Source organism: Leuciscus leuciscus (assembly GCF_965113295.1).
Source record: "Leuciscus leuciscus genome assembly, chromosome: 3".
Lineage (NCBI taxonomy): Eukaryota > Metazoa > Chordata > Actinopteri > Cypriniformes > Leuciscidae > Leuciscus > Leuciscus leuciscus.
In genome coordinates, this window is record NC_138727.1 from 60,505,736 (window position 1) to 60,527,028 (window position 21,293).

Sequence of the window (21,293 nt, forward strand, 5' to 3'; positions counted from 1 at the left end):
TTTGACGATCATTTTCTTTAATTTTAAATTGTACTCAAAACACTGTAAAATTACAAATAATATCTGTAAAATAAAAATTCAGCTGTTATTTTAGGTATTGTGACATTAATGACAAATTACAGTAATTCACATTTTTTATACAGAAAATTGATTGTATTTTTCATACAGTATTTTTTCTGTTTTCTTAAATTACATAAAAATGTATGGAAAATTACAAATATAATCTGTAATTTAACAGAAACAAAACAGTTACATGATAAAATGGTCAAATGACTGTCAGCTCCCCAAAAAACTGTAAAACATCCTAAATGAAATAAACTGAAAAACACTGTTATTTTACAGGTATTTCCTGAATAATCACGATCAAATACCTTCATTGTAAAAAAAAAATTGTAAAAAAAGGGTCAAATGACTGACAGCTGCGGCTGCCAAACAAAAACCATAAAATTAAAGTAAAATATTCGAATTTAAATAAACCGAAAAAACACTGTTATTTCACAGGTATTTCCTGTATTATTATGATCAAACACCTTCATTGTAAAAAAAATCGTACAAAAAGGGTCAAATGACTGGCAGCTGCGGCTGCCAAACAAAAACCTTAAAATTAAAGTAAAATATGCTAATTTAAAAAAAAACAAAAAAACTGTTATTTCACAGCTATTTCCTGCATTATTATGATCAAATACCTTCATTGTTAAAAAATCGTAAAAAAAAGGGTCAAATGACTGGCAGCTACGGCTGCCAAACAAAAACCCTAAAATTAAAGTAAAATATGCTAATTTAAATAAAGTGTAAAAAACTTTAAAATAAATTTGATGTCACCATGATTGAGATCAGTGTCTGCTTTAGTTGGGCTCATGATCCTTGAGTTTATAACTTTTGTTTTTCTTTGGCTGCTTTAACTGTGTGTTTGATACACGATAGTTATAGCAATAAATGCTGGAGAAAATATCAGATGATCATGGTCATCATATGATGATCTGATTCACTGATGTGTCAGTCAAATCTTTGAATATATTAGCTTAGATTACATAATATGTAGATGGAATTTAGCTTTATACAAAGTCTATAATTAATGTCGTAATTTTTCACATGACCCTTGAAGTATTGTGGCATCAGTATTATAACAATCTGTAAAAAGAAAAAGATCTATATTGTACAGAAAAAGTTTTGAGCTGGTTCATTTTTTTAGTAGTAGTAGAGACATCAAGAATCAACATATGAATCTCAACAATGGTGACAACCAACAAAGCCTTTTTGTGACTTTATAGTAATTCAGATGTTTTTTCATTGTCACCATTGTTGTGATTCATACGCTGATTCTTGATGTCTGAGTGAGTCTATGTGATCCTGTCAAAACATTTTCTGTATAATGACATCATAAAATCTGAGTATCACAGCACTGCAGGTTTAGCAGTTTTGTCATGCAAAATAAACAATTAATATTTAACAACTTAATCAGATATTTCACTTTAAGTGGTATTAATAAAGCAGGACACTACATGATGACTATTATCACTAAAAAGTGACCAACATCATCTGATCTGAGTTTCTCTTGGATTGCTACAATTACAAACGTGTATCAAAGATGCAGAGTTAAAGCAGCCAGAGAAACAATAAAGTTAAACACTAATAGTTCAAGAGCCCAACTAAAGCCAACACTGATCTCCATCATGGTGACATCAAACTTTATTCTTTTCAATAAAACTTCAACTTCTAAACCTCTGTTAATTCTCAATAAGAATGTTAGTATGAAAGAAATAAAGTCTGGATTGTAATAAGTGAAGATGCTGAGATCCTGAGAGATCTGGTAGTGTTTAATGTTCTGTTGAGGTTTAAAGTGTTTCTGTATGGTGTGTTTCGTGTGTCACCATTGTGTTGAAGAGTAGAGCCTGAGCTTCAGTCCAGGATGAGCAGAGAAACACAGATGAGAGTAGAGCCTGAGCTTCAGTCCAGGATGAGCAGAGAAACACAGATGATATGATGAAGAGTAGAGCCTGAGCTTCAGTCCAGGATGAGCAGAGAAACACAGATGATATGATGAAGAGTAGAGCCTGAGCTTCAGTCCAGGATGAGTAGAGAAACACTGATGATATGATGAAGAGTAGAGCCTGAGCTTCAGTCCAGGATGAGCAGAGAAACACAGATGATATGATGAAGAGTAGAGCCTGAGCTTCAGTCCAGGATGAGCAGAGAAACACAGATGATATGATGAAGAGTAGAGCCTGAGCTTCAGTCCAGGATGAGCAGAGAAACACAGATGTTATGATGAAGAGTAGAGCCTGAGCTTCAGTCCAGGATGAGCAGAAAAACACTGATAATATGCTGCATGTTGCTTTATTTAACAGACAGTAACTGTGTAGTTGCTGATGCAGTGACGTATGGTCACAAAAAATCATGCATATAATTAACTGCATGTTTTTCAGTAAAAAAATCGAAAATAAATGTGAAATAACTGTGTTTTAACTGTGTGTTTCTGTTAAAAAAGATTAATGAAGATTTCTGTAAAAGTATTTTGCACTTATTTAAATTAGGATATTTTACATAAATTTTACGTTTTTTGTATGGCAGCCGTAGCTGACAGTCATTTGACTGTTATTTTATGGGATTTTTTTTACAATGAAGGTGTTTGATCGTAATAATTCAGGAAATAGCTGTAAAATAACAGTGTTTTTCTGTAAAACATTTAAGGAAAATTTCTGTAAAAGTTTTTTGCACTTCATTTAAAATAGGATATTTTACTTTATTTTTACGGTTTTTGTTTGGCAGCCGCAGCTGACAGTCATTGACCATTTTTTAACGATTTTATTTTTTACAGTGTAGGCAGGTACCCTTCCGGGGCCAAGCATGAAGGTTCCACAACTCGGGCTGGGGATATTGTCCCCTGCGTTTGAGACTGAATGTCCGTCCTGTTCGGTATCGCCCAGTGCGAGCTGTCGAGGAGAGATATTGTTTCCGAGAACCAAGCTCTGTTCAGCCAACAAGGCGCTATCAGTAAAAGGCAAGGACCCTTGATGACGAACCTTGGCCAGGACTCCTAAGGATGTAAATCGTCCTAAGGGACAGGAACTTGTCCTGACCCTAAAGCAGAGCCTGCTGCGCTCGCCTGTTTACAAGGCGCGAACACAGTCCGCCTGACGATTTTTGTAGGCGATTACCATAGTATTGTCCACCTGCGCTAGGACATGATAGCCCCTTAACTGCTGGAGGAAGTATTTCAGGGCCAAAAACACAGCCATCCATTCAAGGCAATTGATGTGCTAATCAAGATGATGCCTCCCCAACGCTCTTCTTGGCGTTGCATCTCAGCCCCAGAGAGAGAAGATGAGCGGGGGATCGCAAGCTCTTGAGACTGGGCCAGTATCAGCCAATCGTCTATGTAACATGGCTAGGTTGAATATGGAAGGACCCTGTATTAGTAAGCTTCGCCCATCAAAGCAATGGGCGAATCAACTTCACCATCAAATGCAATATTTCTATGGGAAAATATGCATCTTTAAGATCGACCGTGAAGAATCAATCTCAATGTTGAATTTGCAACACAATCTTCCTGATAGTTAGCATCTTGAACTTGAGCATTCTGACAGAACGGTTCAAGCCTCAAAGATCTAAAAACGGACGCTTTCCCCATTTCTTTCTTTTGTGACAGCAGATGCGCCTACTCCTGTTTCACGGTAGTGGGAACCACAGCATTAAAACAAGGAGGGCAACGTACTCCTTTTTACTGTCTTTAGGACGCAAAGAGAGATACCCAGCAGTAGCTTTCACGCTGCCAAAGTCTCTTTAAAGGGGTACCAATTTAAATACTTCCTTTTGGGGGAATGTTAAATGTTCTGTCCTGGGCGATAACAGGAAACAACAGACCATTCAACATTTCGCTGGAAACCGCTGCCCCCCGAATCACCAGAGGTGGCGGGGATGTTACAGTGGTTTTGTGAGGGTGTCAGATAGGAGCTGATTGATGTATTTTACATGCCGCGTCCCGAAGGGGCACACCCCCACAGACCTGGGACAAAAAAAAAAATATCAGGATTTTTGTCTCAGGTCTATTATGAGGCTGCTGAGCGCGACGAGCCGGTCCCCAGTCTCTACGAGAGGGAGCGCAACTCGCCACACTCTGCTTTTGAGCCCCACTTTTTTTTTTCTTTCTTTTTTTTCTTATTTCTTAAGCAGATCAGCCTGGTATGCCTGCAACACTGCCATAGTGTGCAGAGCAGCACCAGTCTGACCCCCACCAGCGTGGACATTATTATACACGGTCCGCAAGCGTCTCTTCGGACTGGTGCATCATCGTATAACCACACGCCCCCTGCACCCATGATAGTCTAATAAGTTGATGTCGAGGGCACAAAGACGCACGATGAATAAGGTTTTCCCCATGAACGTGTTAACGTCATGGAGATCCTCAAGGAGGGCAGTCCAGCTGTAATCTGGCACTGCACGAGTCACCACCTCGAGTAACCTCTCACACGCTTATCATAACGAGAGAAGTGATCGGAGGCGGCACTCTCAAAGTCCATCATATTTTAGATGGCTCAAACGCAAGGGCAGCATGCTCTTTCCCCAAACAAACAAAAACAGCTTTGTGTGTCTGATTCAGCCATAGGACGTGAACACGGAGGCACACACGTTGGTTTTTTAAATCACTCATTTTCTCTTCACGTCACCGCCCAAGGCTATAAAAGTTGCTGGTCAATTTCATTGACGTGTTGCACATTCACAGCTGGTCACGTTAAAGACGTTCCCAATGTGCTGATCAGCGCAGCATCGACTGTAGCATTTGAAAGGGAACAGTATGCCTGTGTTTTGAATGTAATACATTTGTATTGTTTAAGTTAGGAATATTATGTTAATAAAACAAGCAGCATCTCCAGGTTTACTTTATTATAGTAGGCCTATGTTTACTAGGTTAAAGACACTTGCTTGTGTCTCAGTCCTCTTTGTGTTTGCTGTGTGGTTTGATACTGTGGTCAGTGTAATAAAGATCATCATCATGAGATGTTCGTCAGCTTGTGGTTTTCTTTTGCTCTATTTACTGTATATTCCCTCGGTCAAACCAAAACCCTTGAGCCTCCTGCAGGTGTGATGCAAACAGGAAATGTTTTTTAGTACTAATGGACACAAACTTTTCTCTCCATAAAAAGATGCTGTGAATTTGTGTAATATAAAAAAAAAATATATATATATATATATATATATATTAGCTCTTCCAGGCTCTATTACTGACTCTGTCTGACTCTGAGTATCTCATCCAGGATGGCACGTAAAACCTTTAATTCTTATTTATATTGGACATATGCAAATATGGCATGACAACATACATGCCAGAGGCAATGAGGTTTAAAGGGGTGCTATAATGCAAGATGTAAAATAAGTCTCTGATGTCCCCAGAGTGTGTATGTGAAGTTTTAGCTCAAAATACCCCACATATGTTTTAACATAGTTTGATAAAGAATATGTTTTATATAGTTTTGGTCAGTGATAAGATTAGTGAATTATTCTACTTTATGCCGCTGAAAACTATATCACCTGATTATTTTTGTTTTGATTTACTTCAAATTATGTGTTTTGGTAAACGTTGTTACAAAGACCACAAACTCACATACAAAGTCAAGAATCTGCCCAACTAAAAGAAACACCAGATCACCATAATGGTGTCCTGTTCACCATTGCATTATTATAGATGTACAGCACCTTCAGTAAACACACACACAGCTCTCTTATTGAACCCTCTGGCTCCATCTAGTGGCAGATAGAAGTTCATGTTCTATTGATATTATAATTCCAATGACTAAACATGACATTTCTTGGTTGTATGTAGTTGTGTTGTCTGGTAGTTGACACAGAACATAATTTTCTTTGTGTTCTGAAATGATTAAATGTAAATCGCACAGATTTACTCGCCTCCTGCATGTCCAAAAAGAACGAGTGAATCATTTTGGAGGAATGAAACTTTGACCTAATTTAATAAGTACATAGAGCCTTTGTCCATGCAGATTGCAGTTTTTGATGACTAAATCAGAGATAAAAGGAAGGAAGCAGAACAACATTTAAAAATGTTTTTATAAATACGTGTCCTGCCCAACCAGAAACGGGAAGATTATTGATCAGTGTTATGGCTCCATCAAAGGTGCCTACAAATCTGTCCCTCTCCCTCTCCTGGGTTCTGCCGATCACAACTGCGTGTATCTTATACCAGCGTATCGCACTTGCCTTCTGAGGGGGAAAGTGGATACCAGGCAAGTGAAGGTCTGGTCTGAGGAGGCTACGCTGCACTGTAAAAAATAAAATCTTTAAAAAACGGTCAATGACTGTCAGCTGCGGCTGCCAAACAAAAAAGTGCAAAAAACTTTTACAGAAATTTCCCTTCAATGTTTTACAGAAAAACACTGTTATTTTACAGCTATTTCCTGAATTATTACAATCAAACACCTTCATTGTAAAAGAATCCCATATAATAACAGTCAAATGACTGTCAGCTACGGCTGCCATACAAAAAACGTAAAATTAATGTAAAATATCCAAATTTAAATAAGTGCAAAATACTTATACAGAAATCTTCAGTAATCTTTTTTAACAGAAACACACAGTTAAAACACAGTTATTTCACATTTATTTTCTGATTTTTTACTGAAAAACACGCAGTTAATTATATGCATGATTTGTTGTGACTATACGTCACTGCATCAGCAACTACAGTTACTGTCAGTTAAATAAAGCAACATGCAGCATTTCATCTGTGTTTCTCTGCTCATCCTGGACTGAAGCTCAGGCTCTACTCTTCATCATATCATCTGTGTTTCTCTGCTCATCCTGGACTGAAGCTCAGGCTCTACTCTTCATCATATCATCAGTGTTTCTCTGCTCATCCTGGACTGAAGCTCAGGCTCTACTCTTCATCATTTCATCTGTGTTTCTCTGCTCATCCTGGACTGAAGCTCAGGCTCTACTCTTCATCATATCATCAGTGTTTCTCTGCTCATCCTGGACTGAAGCTCAGGCTCTACTCTTCAACATATCATCAGTGTTTCTCTGCTCATCCTGGACTGAAGCTCAGGCTCTACTCTTCATCATATCATCAGTGTTTCTCTGCTCATCCTGGACTGAAGCTCAGGCTCTACTCTTCATCATTTCATCTGTGTTTCTCTGCTCATCCTGGACTGAAGCTCAGGCTCTACTCTTCATCATAACATCTGTGTTTCTCTGCTCATCCTGGACTGAAGCTCAGGCTCTACTCTTCATCATATCATCAGTGTTTCTCTTCTCATCCTGGACTGAAGCTCAGGCTCTACTCTTCAACATAACATCTGTTTCTCTGCTCATCCTGGACTGAAGCTCAGGCTCTACTCTTCATCATATCATCAGTGTTTCTCTGCTCATCCTGGACTGAAGCTCAGGCTCTACTCTTCATCATATCATCAGTGTTTCTCTGCTCATCCTGGACTGAAGCTCAGGCTCTACTCTTCATCATTTCATCTGTGTTTCTCTGCTCATCCTGGACTGAAGCTCAGGCTCTACTCTTCATCATATCATCAGTGTTTCTCTGCTCATCCTGGACTGAAGCTCAGGCTCTACTCTTCATCATTTCATCTGTGTTTCTCTGCTCATCCTGGACTGAAGCTCAGGCTCTACTCTTCATCATATCATCAGTGTTTCTCTGCTCATCCTGGACTGAAGCTCAGGCTCTACTCTTCAACATATCATCAGTGTTTCTCTGCTCATCCTGGACTGAAGCTCAGGCTCTACTCTTCATCATATCATCAGTGTTTCTCTGCTCATCCTGGACTGAAGCTCAGGCTCTACTCTTCATCATTTCATCTGTGTTTCTCTGCTCATCCTGGACTGAAGCTCAGGCTCTACTCTTCATCATTTCATCTGTGTTTCTCTGCTCATCCTGGACTGAAGCTCAGGCTCTACTCTTCATCATTTCATCTGTGTTTCTCTGCTCATCCTGGACTGAAGCTCAGGCTCTACTCTTCATCATATCATCTGTGTTTCTCTGCTCATCCTGGACTGAAGCTCAGGCTCTACTCTTCAGCTCAGTGGTGACACACGAAACACACCATACAGAAACACTTTAAACCCCAACAGAACATTAAACACTACCAGATCTCTCAGGATCTCAGCATCTTCATGTATTACAATCCAGACTTTATTTCTTTCATACTAACATTCTTATTGAGAATTAACAGAGGTTTAGAAGTTAAAGTTTTATTGAAAAGAATAAAGTTTGATGTCACCATGATGGAGATCAGTGTTTGCTTTAGTTGGGCTCTTGAACTTTTAGTGTTTAACTTGAGTTTTTCTCTGGCTGCATTAACTGTGTGTCTCTGATGCATATTAGTTATTGCAGGAATCCAAGAGAAACTCAGATCAGAAGATGTTGGTCACTTTTTAGTGATAATAGTCATCATGTAGTGTCCTGCTTTATTAATACCACTTAAAGTGTAATATCTGATTAAGTCGTTAAATATTAGTTGTTAATTTTTGCATGCCAAAACTGCTATAGAAGATCCTGCAGTGCTGTGATACTCAGATTTTATGAAGTCATTCTACTACTGAAAATGTTTTGACAGGATCACATAGACTCACCCAGACATCAAGATCAGCGTATGAATCTCAACAATGGTGACAATGAAAAAAAAAAAAATTCTGAACTACTATAAAGTCACAAAAAGGCTTTGTTGGTTGTCACCATGATTGAGATTCATATGTTGATTCTTGATGTCTCTACTACTACTACTACAAAAAAAATAAAAAAAAAATAAAAAATGCAGCTCAAAACTTTTTGTGTATAATATATGTCTTTTAAAATTTCAGATTGTTATAATACTGATGCCAAGGGTCATGTGAGAAATTATGACATTAATCATAGAATTTGCATAATTCTATCTGTATATTATGTAACCTCAGCTAATATATTCAGAGATTTGACTATCATATCAGTGAATCAGATCACCATATGATGACTATAAAATCACCACAGAATGACCAAGATTATCTGATATTTTCTCTTGCATTTATTGCTATAACAAATGTGTATCAAATACACAGTTAAAGCAGCCAAAGAAAAACACAAGTTAAAAACTCAAGGGTCAAGAGCCCAACTAAAGCAGACACTGATCTCAATCATGGTGACATCAAATTTATTGTAAAGTTTTTTACACTTTATTTAAATTAGCATATTTTACTTTAATTTTAGGGTTTTTGTTTGGCAGCCGCAGCTGCCAGTCATTTGACCCTTTTTTTTTACGATTTTTTTACAATGAAGGTATATGATCATAATAATGCAGGAAATACCTGTGAAATAACAGCGTTTTTTCAGTTTATTTAATTTAGGATGTTTTACTTTAATTTTAAGGTTTTTGTTTGGCAGCCGTAGCTGACAGTCATTTGACCCTTTTTTTACATTTTTTTTTTTTTACAATGAAGGTATTTGATCGTGATTATTCAGGAAATACCTGTAAAATAACAGTGTTTTTCAGTTTATTTAATTTAGGATGTTTTACAGTTTTTTGGAGGGCTGACAGTCATTTGACCATTTTATCATTTAACTGTTTTGTTTCTGTTAAATTACAGATTATGTTTGTAATTTTACATACATTTTTATGTAATTTAAGAAAACAGAAAAAATATTGTATGAAAAATACAATCAATTTTCTGTATAAAAAATGTGAATTACTGTAATTTGTCATTAATGTCACAATACCTAAAATAACAGCTGAATTTTTATTTTACAGATATTATTTGTAATTTTACAGTGTTTTGAGTACAATTTAAAATTAAAGAAAATGATCGTCAAAAAATCACAGTTATTTTCTGTAAAATTAGGATTTTTTTTTACATTGTATGTTATTAACATGAAAATTGCATTTTAGTAAAAACTCTGGTGCCTTTTGAAATATAGCATTTGGTTTTACAGTTATAAGACATGCAACTACTTTTTTCACTGTTATACTAGCCTACATAATGGTGATATTACAAAATCCCAATACCATAAGTTCACATTTGTTAATATTTAAAGAAACAGACGAAAATTAAATAAAACTCTTGATTGTTTAACTTCTGTATGTTTTCTTCAATAAAGGGATGTCATGAGCTAACTGTATGCACTTAATTTCTTTTTCCTCTATGAAAATATGACAAAACATGTATTTCTTAATGTGAATGGTCATTACTTGTGAAATCAATCTAATTTCACAGCTTTGTCAAATTCCTCTTTTAATATCAATTAGAAAAAAATGAAAAATTGAAAACCTGTAAAAATGTTCCAACGGTTAGTGAATACATTACATGTGGTGTGACATCATCAGGTCACATGACCAGGAAGTTATATAGATTTGCGTATTTCAAAAATTCATAAAAAATTGACAAATTGACATTTTCTAAATCCAAGTCGTGTATGGTGTGCTCCAAGGGTTGGTGAATAAATCCCAGGTGGTGTGACATCATCAGGTCACATGACCAGGAAGTTATATAGATTTGTGTATTTCAAAAATTCATTAAAAATTTACGAAATGACATTTTCCAAATCCAAGTCGTGTATGGTGTGCTCCAACGGTTAGTGAATACATTACATGTGGTGTGACATCATCAGGTCACATGACCAGGAAGTTATATAGATTTGCGTATTTCAAAAATTCATTAAAAATTGACAAATTGACATTTTCCAAATCCAAGTCGTGTATGGTGTGCTCCAACGGTTAGTGAATACATTACATGTGGTGTGACATCATCAGGTCACATGACCAGGAAGTTATATAGATTTGTGTATTTCAAAAATTCATTAAAAATGTACGAAATGACATTTTCCAAATCCAAGTCGTGTATGGTGTGCTCCAACGGTTAGTGAATACATTACATGTGGTGTGACATCATCAGGTCACATGACCAGGAAGTTATATAGATTTGCGTATTTCAAAAATTCATTAAAAATTGACAAATTGACATTTTCTAAATCCAAGTCGTGTATGGTGTGCTCCAAGGGTTGGTGAATACATTACATGTGGTGTGACATCATCAGGTCACATGACCAGGAAGTTATATAGATTTGCGTATTTCAAAAATTCATTAAAAATAGACTAAATGACATTTTCCAAATTCAAGTCATGTATGGTGTGCTCCAAGGGTTGGTGAATACATTACATGTGGTGTGACATCATCAGGTCACATGACCAGGAAGTTATATAGATTTGCGTATTTCAAAAATTCATTAAAAATTGACAAATTGACATTTTCTAAATCCAAGTCGTGTATGGTGTGCTCCAAGGGTTGGTGAATACATTACATGTGGTGTGACATCATCAGGTCACATGACCAGGAAGTTATATAGATTTGCGTATTTCAAAAATTCATTAAAAATAGACTAAATGACATTTTCCAAATTCAAGTCATGTATGGTGTGCTCCAACGGTTGGTGAATACATTACATGTGGTGTGACATCATCAGGTCACATGACCAGGAAGTTATATAGATTTGCGTATTTCAAAAATTCATTAAAAATAGACTAAATGACATTTTCCAAATTCAAGTCGTGTATGGTGTGCTCCAACGGTAAGTGAATACATTACATGTGGTGTGACATCATCAGGTCACATGACCAGGAAGTTATATAGATTTGTGTATTTCAAAAATTCATTAAAAATTTACGAAATGACATTTTCCAAATTCAAGTCATGTATGGTGTGCTCCAACGGTTAGTGAATACATTACATGTGGTGTGACATCATCAGGTCACATGACCAGGAAGTTATATAGATTTGCGTATTTCAAAAATTCATTAAAAATTGACAAATTGACATTTTCTAAATCCAAGTCGTGTATGGTGTGCTCCAACGGTTGGTGAATACATTACATGTGGTGTGACATCATCAGGTCACATGACCAGGAAGTTATATAGATTTGCGTATTTCAAAAATTCATTAAAAATAGACTAAATGACATTTTCCAAATTCAAGTCATGTATGGTGTGCTCCAAGGGTTGGTGAATACATTACATGTGGTGTGACATCATCAGGTCACATGACCAGGAAGTTATATAGATTTGCGTATTTCAAAAATTCATTAAAAATTGACAAATTGACATTTTCTAAATCCAAGTCGTGTATGGTGTGCTCCAACGGTTGGTGAATACATTACATGTGGTGTGACATCATCAGGTCACATGACCAGGAAGTTATATAGATTTGCGTATTTCAAAAATTCATTAAAAATAGACTAAATGACATTTTCCAAATTCAAGTCGTGTATGGTGTGCTCCAACGGTTGGTGAATACATTACATGTGGTGTGACATCATCAGGTCACATGACCAGGAAGTTATATAGATTTGCGTATTTCAAAAATTCATTAAAAATAGACTAAATGACATTTTCCAAATTCAAGTCATGTATGGTGTGCTCCAACGGTTGGTGAATACATTACATGTGGTGTGACATCATCAGGTCACATGACCAGGAAGTTATATAGATTTGCGTATTTCAAAAATTCATTAAAAATAGACTAAATGACATTTTCCAAATTCAAGTCATGTATGGTGTGCTCCAAGGGTTGGTGAATACATTACATGTGGTGTGACATCATCAGGTCACATGACCAGGAAGTTATATAGATTTGCGTATTTCAAAAATTCATTAAAAATTTACGAAATGACATTTTCCAAATCCAAGTCGTGTATGGTGTGCTCCAACGGTTAGTGAATACATTACATGTGGTGTGACATCATCAGGTCACATGACCAGGAAGTTATATAGATTTGTGTATTTCAAAAATTCATTAAAAATTTACGAAATGACATTTTCCAAATCCAAGTCGTGTATGGTGTGCTCCAACGGTTAGTGAATACATTACATGTGGTGTGACATCATCAGGTCACATGACCAGGAAGTTATATAGATTTGCGTATTTCAAAAATTCATTAAAAATTGACAAATTGACATTTTCTAAATCCAAGTCGTGTATGGTGTGCTCCAACGGTTGGTGAATACATTACATGTGGTGTGACATCATCAGGTCACATGACCAGGAAGTTATATAGATTTGCGTATTTCAAAAATTCATTAAAAATAGACTAAATGACATTTTCCAAATTCAAGTCATGTATGGTGTGCTCCAAGGGTTGGTGAATACATTACATGTGGTGTGACATCATCAGGTCACATGACCAGGAAGTTATATAGATTTGCGTATTTCAAAAATTCATAAAAAATTGACAAATTGACATTTTCTAAATCCAAGTCGTGTATGGTGTGCTCCAACGGTTGGTGAATACATTACATGTGGTGTGACATCATCAGGTCACATGACCAGGAAGTTATATAGATTTGCGTATTTCAAAAATTCATTAAAAATAGACTAAATGACATTTTCCAAATTCAAGTCATGTATGGTGTGCTCCAACGGTTGGTGAATACATTACATGTGGTGTGACATCATCAGGTCACATGACCAGGAAGTTATATAGATTTGCGTATTTCAAAAATTCATTAAAAATAGACTAAATGACATTTTCCAAATTCAAGTCATGTATGGTGTGCTCCAAGGGTTGGTGAATACATTACATGTGGTGTGACATCATCAGGTCACATGACCAGGAAGTTATATAGATTTGCGTATTTCAAAAATTCATTAAAAATTGACAAATTGACATTTTCTAAATCCAAGTCGTGTATGGTGTGCTCCAACGGTTGGTGAATACATTACATGTGGTGTGACATCATCAGGTCACATGACCAGGAAGTTATATAGATTTGCGTATTTCAAAAATTCATTAAAAATAGACTAAATGACATTTTCCAAATTCAAGTCATGTATGGTGTGCTCCAACGGTTGGTGAATACATTACATGTGGTGTGACATCATCAGGTCACATGACCAGGAAGTTATATAGATTTGCGTATTTCAAAAATTCATTAAAAATAGACTAAATGACATTTTCCAAATTCAAGTCATGTATGGTGTGCTCCAAGGGTTGGTGAATACATTCCAGGTGGTGTGACATCATCAGGTCACATGACCAGGAAGTTATATAGATTTGCGTATTTCGAAAAATCATTAAAAATAGACTAAATGACATTTTCCAAATTCAAGTCATGTACAGTATGGTGTGCTCCAAGGGTTGGTGAATACATTCCAGGTGGTGTGATATCACCTGTTTCTATAAGATAAAATGAAATTTTGGGAGTACAATGTAATAACCATGTACCCATTCATAGTGAATATCCCATGCACAGCTTAAAACTATCTAAGCCTATTTGACAAAAAATAGGTTGTCCACTTAATTCACATCTTTACATTTTATTAGTATGCTTTGCGTGGTTTCGCACCTTGGAATGCTTATTTGTGTGTGTGTGTGTGTGTGTGTGTGTGTGCAGTTTTGAGACAGTCCCTTAATTTGCTTGGCGAATGTCTAACGAATGTCCAACATAAAACCTACTTTACCGCACCGTATCGCGTTGTAATCAATGTGTGCAATTCTTTTTCTTTTTTTGTAGGAGAGGCATCACTTGACTCCAGTAGTCCTGACTTCCTCCTTGTTTGTGTACAAAAAACAAAGCCAGACACCTAAGACAAAAATGGAAAGGTACGAATAAAAAATAAAATAATGATCTATAAGGCTTGTCTGTTTCTCTCTTGCAACGTCCAGAAAACTGGCGGAGTAGTCTAGACTCTCTAGACCACCTAGTCTAATCCTTATCCAGATGTCTTTGAACTCCTCTCACTCGCCCTCTCTTGAGTCACACGTAGTTCTCTCTCCTTCTGTCTTATATAGACTGTGGACCTTGTTTAAATTCAATCAATACTCATATTGGTCTGATGTTTGTCAGTGCATATGCATGCCTCAAGGAGATACTATAATATCTAATTAAAAAAGATTACAATTACAGCATTTTAATTCCTTGTTCATGTAAATTATTATTGATTAAATTTAAACGTAATTTAATTAAAGCAATACTGTGCAGGCCTAGTTTAACTAGACAATGATTAAATGGTTTCTCACAGCACTAATTGTTCCTTTTGTTTTCCTTTAGGTATCAGAGGAAAAGGAAGAGAGATGAACGCCCTGACATGCAAACCTCCTGCTTCTTCCATGGCTGAGATGGAACAAGACTGTACCATTGATCATTGCAGTGGTATGAATAATCTCTTAAAGGTAAAGCTAAAACTAATGCAGTCTAATACACCAGCCCTGTGGTCCCACACGCTACACCCTCCAAAGTTGTCAGAATTTTTCACTGAACTTCAGTATGTCTGTTTGTTTTCTGTTCAAGATGAGGCGGAAGCTGAAGGGGAGAAAATGATGATCTTTGCTTTACACATCATCAACTGCAGGAAGACTACATCAACCTGCAGCAGGACTGTTTTAAATTACGCAGTGAGAATGAAGAACTTAGGAATGAATTACAGAAATCCACATTTTCATACAGCAATGTTAAGAGTAGCATTCGACTATTACTGTTTTTCACTGGACTGACTTCTGTAATCTTCGAATGGCTCCTAAAAAAATGAGATGGCAGTATTGAGATAAGTCACCAAGCCCTTCCTCTAGAGGACCAATTGTTGATGGTCTTGATGAAATTAAGGATGGGCCTCAGTAACACTGACCTGGCATATAGATTTCATGTAACAACAAGCACCGTATCAAATATGTATCGGAGCTGGATCTCTGTTATGTCTGTCGTCCTCAAGCCATTAACTTTTGTCCGGTCATATACAAGGACATACACATACATATATTAATAAGAATATGTATCGACACCACATTAATCCAATTACCATCATATTTCTAAGATTCTATGAATATAAGAAAATGCAAACATATAGAACATATTAAATTTCTTCCACAACGTGTTGCACATATATTCACAGCTGGTCACGTTAAAGATGTTCCCAATGTGCTGATCAGCGCAGCATCGACTGTAGCTTTTGAAAGGGAACAGTATGCCTGTGTTTTAATGTAATACATTTGTATTGTTTAAGTTAGGAATATTATGTTAATAAAGCAAGCAGCATCTCCAGGTTTACTGTATTATAGTAGGCCTATGTTTACTAGGTTAAAGACACTTGCTTGTGTCTCAGTCCTCTTTGTGTTTGCAGGGTGGTTTGATACTGTGGTCAGTGTAATAAAGATCATCATCATGAGATGTTCTTCAGCTTGTGGTTTTCTTTTGCTCTATTTACTGTATATTCCCTCGGTCAAACCAAAACCCTTGAGCCTCTGCAAGTGTGATACAAACAGGACATGTGTTTTAGTACAAATGGACACAAACTTTTCTCTAAAAAGATGCTGTGAATTTGTGTAAAAAATAAATAAATAAATAAATAAATATATATATTAGCTCTTCCAGGCTCTATTACTGACTCTGTCTGACTCAGAGTATCTCATCCAGGATGGCTCATAAAACCTTTCATTCTTATTTATATTGGACATATTCAAATATGCCAGAGGCAATGAGGTTTCATTTTTAGGTTTAATGAGTTTTTATTTTACAGCAATAAAACTGAACTTCTACTCACTGGCACCAAATCCACCTTAAGTAAAATAAACAATTTCTCAATTTTCATGGACGGCTCTTCCATTTCCCCTTCCCCTCAGGTAAAGAGTCTGGGTGTCATCCTAGACAGCACCCTCAGCTTCAATGCACACATCAATAACATCACTCGTTCAGCCTATTTCTACCTCAGAAACATCCACCGTCTTCGCCCTGCTCTCACTCCTCTCTCCACTGCCGTTCTTGTCCATAGCCTTGTCACTTCCAGAATCGATTACTGTAACTCTCTCCTGTTTAGTCTCCCTCAAAAAAACCCTCCATAAACTCCAACTTGTTCAGAATTCTGCCGCACGCATCATCACTCACACACCCTCCATAAAGCACATCACCCCAGTCCTCCAACAGCTTCACTGGCTCCCCATCTCACACCGTATCCACTACAAAATCCTGCTCCTCACTTTCAAAGCCATCCATAACCTCGCCCCTTCATACCTGACTGACCTCATTCATATTGCCACACCAGCCCGCTCTCTCCTCTCCTCCTCCTCTCTCCATCTCATTGTCCCGCCCGCCCGCCTCATCACTATGGGGAGTAGGGCCTTCAGTCGCTCTGCTTCCCAGCTCTGGAACACTCTCCCCCCTGACCTCCGCAACTCCGATTCTCTCAAACACTTCCAATCCACACTCAAAACTCATCTGTTTAGACAAGCCTACTCACTGTGACTACTATTGCATTATCCTCCTGTACTGCTTTTAACTGATGTATTTTAACATGTTTTATGCTGGTTTTTAACATAGTTTTTAGTTTGTTCTTATGTACCTTCTTGTAAGGCGACCTTGAGTGTCCAGAAAGGCGCCAAATAAATACAATTTATTATTATTATTGAAGGGGTATAATGGTATAATGCCCTTTTCACAAGATGTAAAATAAGTCTCTGATGTCCCCAGAGTGTGTATGTGAAGTTTTAGCTCAAAATACCCCACAAATGTTTTAACATAGTTTGATAAAGAATATGTTTTATATAGTTTTGGTCAGTGATAAGATTAGTGAATTATTCTACTTTATTTACTTCAAATTATGTGTTTTGGTAAACGTTGTTAAAAAGACCACAAACTCAAAAAGTCAAGAATCTGCCCAACTAAAAGAAACACCAGATCACCATAATGGTGTCCTGTTCACCATTGCATTATTATAGATGTACAGCACCTTCAGTAAACACACACACAGCTCTCTTATTGAACCCTCTGGCTCCATCTAGTGGTAGATAGAAGTTCATGTTCTATTGATATTATAATTCCAATGACTAAACATGACATTTCTTGGTTGTGTGTAGTTGTGATGTATGGTAGTTGACACAGAACATCATTTTCTTTGTGTTCTGAAATCATGAAATGTAAATGGCACAGATTTACTCGCCTCCTGCATGTTCAAAAAGAAAGAGTGAATCATTCTGGAGGAATGAAACTTTGACCTAATTTAATAAGTACATAGAGCCTTTGTCCATGCAGATTGCAGTTTTTGATGACTAAATCAGAGATGAAAGGAAGGAAGCAGAAAAACTCAAGTTCACCTGTCATCAGTGATGCTGATGTTCCTCTGACAGCTGCTGTCCGAGGTGCTGAATCCACATCAAACCTTCATATTATTATTGTCTTTATGCATAGTATCCAAACAAATCCAGATCTGGTCTGTTTCCTCCTAAAAAGATGTTAATGTTTCTTACAAGTGATACAAATGTTAAGAACCCAAAGTACCAGATGCATTTTTTAATTGGTTGCATTTCAAAGTTTTTTTTTTTTAAAGTTTTTTTTAAATTTATTTTTATATAAATACAGGCTCTAGGGAGTGAACTTACATGAAAATGATACTGTCGCCCTCTAGAGGAAGATTTTAATAATGCTTATGAATTATCTTCAGTGTCATTTGTCCTTATATAGAGAAGCTGAAACCTGTATGACAGAGGTCGGTAACAGGGCCTCCACATCAACAAGTGAACAATAACAAAGCAAACTCAGCTTCCTTTTTATCAAAAAGATTGACAAGACAATCGCCAAACAAAAAATGTCTTGATCATGGATGCAGAACAGCTGGGAGTGCATATGCTTAGGTAGGATGAACACATAGTTGCCTCTCCATTCTTCTTTGTATGCCCTATTTCCACTGTCAACGTTCCTCTTTAGACTCTGTGATAGTGCCATGTTCTCTCACCAGCTCGCTTAATGTTAACATCACTCTGCACACGTCGTAATAGCGGACCTCCAGCACGCAAACAATAAAAAAAGATGCAGTTTAGTACGTGAGGATGCCAAGGAATAATTCTGAATGTAAAAGTAGGCTATGCCAAATAATTATTACAATAAGTTAGGCTCCACTGCGTAACAAGCAAATTAAAATGATACACATTTATTATTCACAATATGGAAAGAGGAAATAAAACATAGTTCATTAAGAGCATGACTCAAACATGCCATTAATGGGCTCTTTTATTTTTGAGTTATTTTTATCCATTCCGCATATGAGTGTTTTAGCAAGGCGGTCTGTGTTGTAAGTTGGTGAATGAAGATACTTGCCAGGTTACGTGTCACTACTGCTTTATTCATTTATCCAGTGTAAACTACACTGTTAACCCTTGCTGTAAAAAAAGGCGTAATTCAGACAGTATCATACCATTTTCCATTAAAACAGTAATATACCGTAGAAAACAAAAATAGCCTACAGGAATATACTGTAAATCAACAGTGCTCAAAATCGACACTCAGAGGCTGTTTTCCCAATCACACCCTATACCCTCATTCACTATTCCCTACATTAGTTCACTAATATAGTCCACTTGACAGAGTGAATGAAAAGAAGTGAGTGAATTGAGACACTGATGAACACCTGATAAGCAGAATCACTGAAGGACAGAGAAACAAGAACAGAAAAAAGAGAAACACAAGAACTACAACTGACTTCCAGTAACACTGAGTGTGAAACCAGTTTACAAACCAGTTTACGATTATTTATTTCATACATGTACAAAAGTTCTTGTTGAGAATTAACAAAGATTTAGTTAATAATAAAATTTGTTGTCACCATGATGGAGATCAGTATTTGCTTTAGTTGGTCTCTTGTCCCTTAACTTCTTACCTTTCAGCTCTCTCTGACTGCTGTAACAGTGAGTTTATAAAACACATTTGTTATGGCAAGAAAAAGTCAAGAGGAAGTTTATAAGGTGTTTTTATTCTTTTGTGATGATATCACAATCATCCTGGACATGTCTGATTTTCAGATTATTCCTGTATATATTCATTGATATTATGGGTATGTCATATTTAGCATAAATTTGTGTATCTACAAAATGAAATCAATATTTCTGTTATCAGGTCTTCTGAAAAATAACAATCATATAGTGCATTCAATTTTATTTTACTCCTGCTTGACTCAGACACACACAGACATCAACAATCAGCACATGAATCTCAACAATGGTGAAAAGTTTCATGTCGCAATGCATGCTGGGTTCCAGGATAATATAAAACTCCCAGCATGCACTGCTGCATGAATAATAAAAAAAAAGAAATATTGCCACCATTGTTGAGATTAATGTGCTAAATTGTGATATCTCTGTGTTTCTCAAACATAGTGAAGCTGTTTTTTTTTTGTTTATGCATGTGTTAAAAAAAAAGTCATAGTAATTTATTGCTGTAGTTTCACAGTGGTGCCAATGTAACACTTTTGATCGAGAATAAAACTCTGAATGAATAAGAATTAATTCCTTAGTGAATGAACAGGCAATATGATGATTTCGTCATCATAAGCATTACAACCACAATCATTCATAAACCATGTGTGTGCACAAGTGTGACTTGCAAAAACACAGCTCAAGCAGCAAAAGAAAAATGAATGTTTTAGCATCAACATCCCAACTAAAGCAAGCACTGATCTCTATAATGGTAACTTCAAACAAACATTTTCAATAACAACTTCTGTATGACAGAAATAAAGTCATACTGGTTAATAATAAGTGTAATAATGTGTAATGGCTGGAAGTCAGTTGTAGTTCTTGTGTTTCTCTATTTTCTGTTCTAACATCAGGTGTTCATCACTAATGCTCAACAATCACTTACATATTCTCTTAATTATCTCACTGCAACACTGTCTCAATGTTACTTTTACTCTTTGTAGTGTGGATTTCCTGTGGGGTTGAAAGGGTTAACAGTGTAAGATAAAAAGACACACCCACAAAATGTATTTTAACAGTAATAAACTGTAAGTTATAAAACAGGTTTATACTGGCAACACTGTTGCCAGTAGTTTACTGTAAAATAAATTTTGTGGGTCACCATTGTGCAGAAGAGTAGAGCCTGTGCTTCAGTCCAGCAGAAGATCTACAAACATTGATGATATGCTGCATGTTGCTTTATTTAACAGACGGTGACTGTGTAGTTGCTGGTCCAGTGGAAATCTTTTTACGTTCAATAGTTTTTTAGTGGTCTCAAATGAAAGAAGTTCACAGTTTTACTTTGCTCACATTATTAATGCATTATAAATTTTAGTTAATACATTTAAATGACAGTTGGTCAATTTAAGGCAGTCGGTTTCTGCAAGTGTAATTAGTTAACTTGAATTAGAATTTAGTGCATTTTTACAGAAACAAACTAGATTACAGTAAAGAACTGTACAATTAACAGTATTTTACTGGCAACAGTGTTGCCAGTATTTTACTGTAAAAAAACCCGGTAAGGTCTAACAGTGTAGGACACCGCCACACAAATGTGGCTTTTTGTTGATGACTGTCCTACTACAGGATTTAACACAGA

At 36.4% G+C, this 21,293-nt stretch overlaps 1 protein-coding gene and 2 long non-coding RNA genes across 3 annotated transcripts in view; all 3 read left to right on the forward strand.

The window, feature by feature from the left end:
• Positions 1–21,293, forward strand: part of LOC309493668 (polymeric immunoglobulin receptor-like) — a 282,931-nt gene that overhangs the window by 90,477 nt on the left and 171,161 nt on the right. The gene's annotated exons all lie outside the window — the stretch shown is intronic.
• Positions 389–20,907, forward strand: LOC309493965. The gene is made up of 3 exons (XR_014204143.1): positions 389–403; positions 560–1,902; positions 20,860–20,907. It is a non-coding gene; the product is annotated as an uncharacterized lncRNA (long non-coding RNA).
• On the forward strand, positions 14,457–16,279 carry LOC309494231. The gene is made up of 3 exons (XR_014204261.1): positions 14,457–14,581; positions 15,030–15,151; positions 15,270–16,279. It is a non-coding gene; the product is annotated as an uncharacterized lncRNA (long non-coding RNA).